Raw genomic sequence first — 3416 nt, forward strand, 5'->3', positions numbered from 1 at the left:
TCCTCTCTCCTCAGCTGCCTCCTGTCACTCTCCTGCACATTTCATGGTGTGTTCAAGTTTCCCGCACTGTCACATGTGTTAACTCCTTCCTCACATACACTGTCACATGTGTTAACCCCTTCCTCACATACAGAAATACACAGACCTCACATTAAATGGTGTTAACGGCATGAAGGTCGATGCCCTGAGTCACAATGATGAAGAATGACGACTGCGTGACTCACTAGCAAACAAATAGGCCCACTATTACAGATATGAAATCAATTCTTGGGTCTCAAATAGAATTCTTGTGACATTTGTGACATTCCCATACCGAAAAGAGAATCAGATATTGTTGTACATCAATTCTACGGCTAGGTTCTGAATGCTAGCAGGCAACCAGAGTGATATGAACCTTTCACAACAACAAGCTTGACAGGTTGAGAAAGCCAAGTTCAGGCAGTTGGTCTTTTTGTACACTTGTCAGGGTGTTGTTTTCCTGAGGAGTATCCGATAGGCTCACAGCCACACGTCATACCTGGAGTTGCACAACACATGACATCCACCAGGGTGTTGCGCAATCCTAGTTGTAAGATATTTGAATATATTTGCATAACGTGCACAGCCTGCAGCAGTTGGCATGCTTTCGGATCTCCAGTTTGATTGAACCGCAGTACAAACTCACATTCTTCACAGTGCTTCCGTTATCTTCCCACTCCTATCTCCTCCCAATGTTGACATGGTGTGATGATTCTAGTCTCTTTAGTCTAATATTATAACTGTAGTTCCTAACGGACAGGCCCGGCCCTAGGACTTTTGTGGCCCTAAGCAAGATTTTTATCCCACACGTTTTGTCGGGGGAGGGGGGCGAATTTTTCTGAGTTTTTGATCTGGTGTTTCATTGACCGGGGGCGGGGCAGGGGGCGGGGAAGGGGGGGGGGGGGGGGGCGATACTCGAACTATGTATTCAACTTCCAGGTATAATCTTCAGACTTGGGTTCTATTGCAAACCCTGGCCATCTCGCACACAAAAAAAGTAATGCTTGGATAAATGGGATAAAACTCTATAAGTGTGATGCTACAGCACTGTTATTACAGCACTGTTATTCCACTGTTATTCCACTGTTATTCCACTGTTATTCCACTGTTATTCCAAGCACCAAGTTTGTTAGCAATCCTCTAACTAAGCGCCTGTGCAAATAGAAGCATTGCAGTGTGCCGCAACTTTTTTCAGGCCCGGGAAGTGAATTTAAGGTTTCTACCTGTTAACTGTCACTAACCACTGAGCAGCCTCCCCAGTTTTCACTATGACAACGGTTGCATTTTCTATCACCACCGTCTTTCTCAATCATTCTCTTTCTGCGTGTTTTCCCAGTCAGTTTGGCAACCTAGTCATATAGTCACCTCCTCTCAGTACAGACAGCCCTTCTGGTTCAGGTCGTGTAATGACAGCTCATCATAAAATGAGACTGAAGGTGGCGTAGAGTACGAATGGGACGAGATCTGCCAGATCTTCAGATGTTACTGTAACTCCGCTGGAGACTCTTGTGTGTGGGCAGCCCTCCTATGCCAGCCCAGCTTGGCAGTAAGAAGGGAAACGCCTCTCTACAACTCTTTGACCCAGTGGCATAGCATTGAACGTGTTGGTTTGGTGTGTGTGTGTGTGTGTGTGTGTGTGTGTGTGTGTGTGTGTGTGTGTGTGTGTGACAGGGGTGAAGTCTGGCTGTAGAGTGATGGTTCTGATGCCCCTCACAACGGGGACAAGCTGCTACGTGAGTCACTGCAGGGTGACAGAGGATGTGGATGATTGAACACAGACTTTGCATTGTGTGTTTACGTACAGTGTTACAGCACAAATATCAAAAACAACCAAACTAGACAAAGTTCAAAAAGACCAAAAATAGTCAATAGAAATAACGCCTTTCCAGACTCATGAAGATATCGAGCTTCTTTTTTTTTCCTGTACTAATTTGTGGCCTCGAAATACTAGTTTGTGGTCTCGAAATACTTAATTTGTGGCCTCAAAATATGAATTAGTTAATATGAAAAATAGTTTGATGTAATAAATGTTAATAAGGGATCAGAATGATGATGTCACATCCATGCCGAGCGCAGGATTGGGGGATTGCACACCTCCTTTTAGCAACAACAACTCAGTGAGCCATGCATGTTAATTTCAATTGATCATCTGCACACTTTGGAAAATCGTTTGTAAGGTAATTATATAATATTGTGTTATTATGGGCCGGTTTCACAGACAAGGCTTAAGCCTAGTCCTGGACTAAATCACACTTTCAATGTAAAATCTCCATTGAAGATGCTTTTTAGTCTAGGATTAGTCCTAAGCCTTGTCTGTGAAACCAGCCCTATATGTTTTATATAATTATTTGCTGCCTAATATCTAAGTCTGCTGGTGTTTATTTTGAGTGTATTTTGGTGGCTTTTTCTCGCTTTCTGCAACGTTTACATGTCCTTAGGGTTAGGGTTAGGGTTAGGGTTAGGTCTATTAACTAGCTAACGTTAGCTAATCTAGCTCAGTTGTTTGTTCGGTGTCATCTTGCTTATTCATTAAGTTAGCATAATCAGTTTCAACTCAGTTTCTCAGGCTCACTGAGTTGTTGTTGCTGAAAGGAGGTGTGCAATCCCTATTTTGTTGCCACAAATTAGTATTTCGAGGCCCCGAATTAGTACAGGGGGGGAAAAAGGATCTCTGTCACCTCCGTACAGGTGTGGTTAGTAGTGTTGTTTCCTGTGCTGGCCTCCTCTGCAGAGAAGCTATGAACCCCGTCTTACTCATCTCTCTCTCTGAAACTCCCCCCCCCCCACCCCCCCACCCCAATTCACCATTCACACCACTCCTGCAGCACAACCACATGAAACCACAACACACCCTCTGGAGTGTGAAGACAAGAAGTCTTCCCAGGTCACAGTCACAGTGACCATTTTGAACAAACAAAAGTGTGGTGAGTAACAGTGTGCTTGTCAGTGATGAGGGGAAAGTTCTGTCTTCCCCCAGCGTGGAGAGAGGCTGTGAGCAGAGAGGAACCACACTCATGACTAGATAGGTACTGTACGCGGGGCTGCAGGTGGGAGGGTCTGTGGGGTTTCCAACATGGAACAAATCTCCATTGGGGCTCTAAGCTGCGAAATAGTGTTGAACCTCTGCAAAATAACACCTACACCACCTGCATACGCTCAAGGTCTCCAAATGTCTTTGGGAGTTTAGCAAAGTTCTCAGAACATGGTATTCTGGAAGTCCTCAGAATGGTTGAGGAGGATATAGTCATGATATACCCAAAACAGCCTTTTTGTTATTTATTTATTTAGTAACTCTTTTGTACCGGGTAATACAATGCAAACGTAATAGCACATTTCTGAAAGTGTCCCTTGATGGTTAGTGTTACTGTCATACTACTGGAGAGTCCTCTGATTTACTG

This window comes from Nansenia antarctica (genome assembly GCF_963989245.1).
Source record: "Nansenia antarctica genome assembly, chromosome: 15".
Classification (NCBI taxonomy): domain Eukaryota; kingdom Metazoa; phylum Chordata; class Actinopteri; order Argentiniformes; family Microstomatidae; genus Nansenia; species Nansenia antarctica.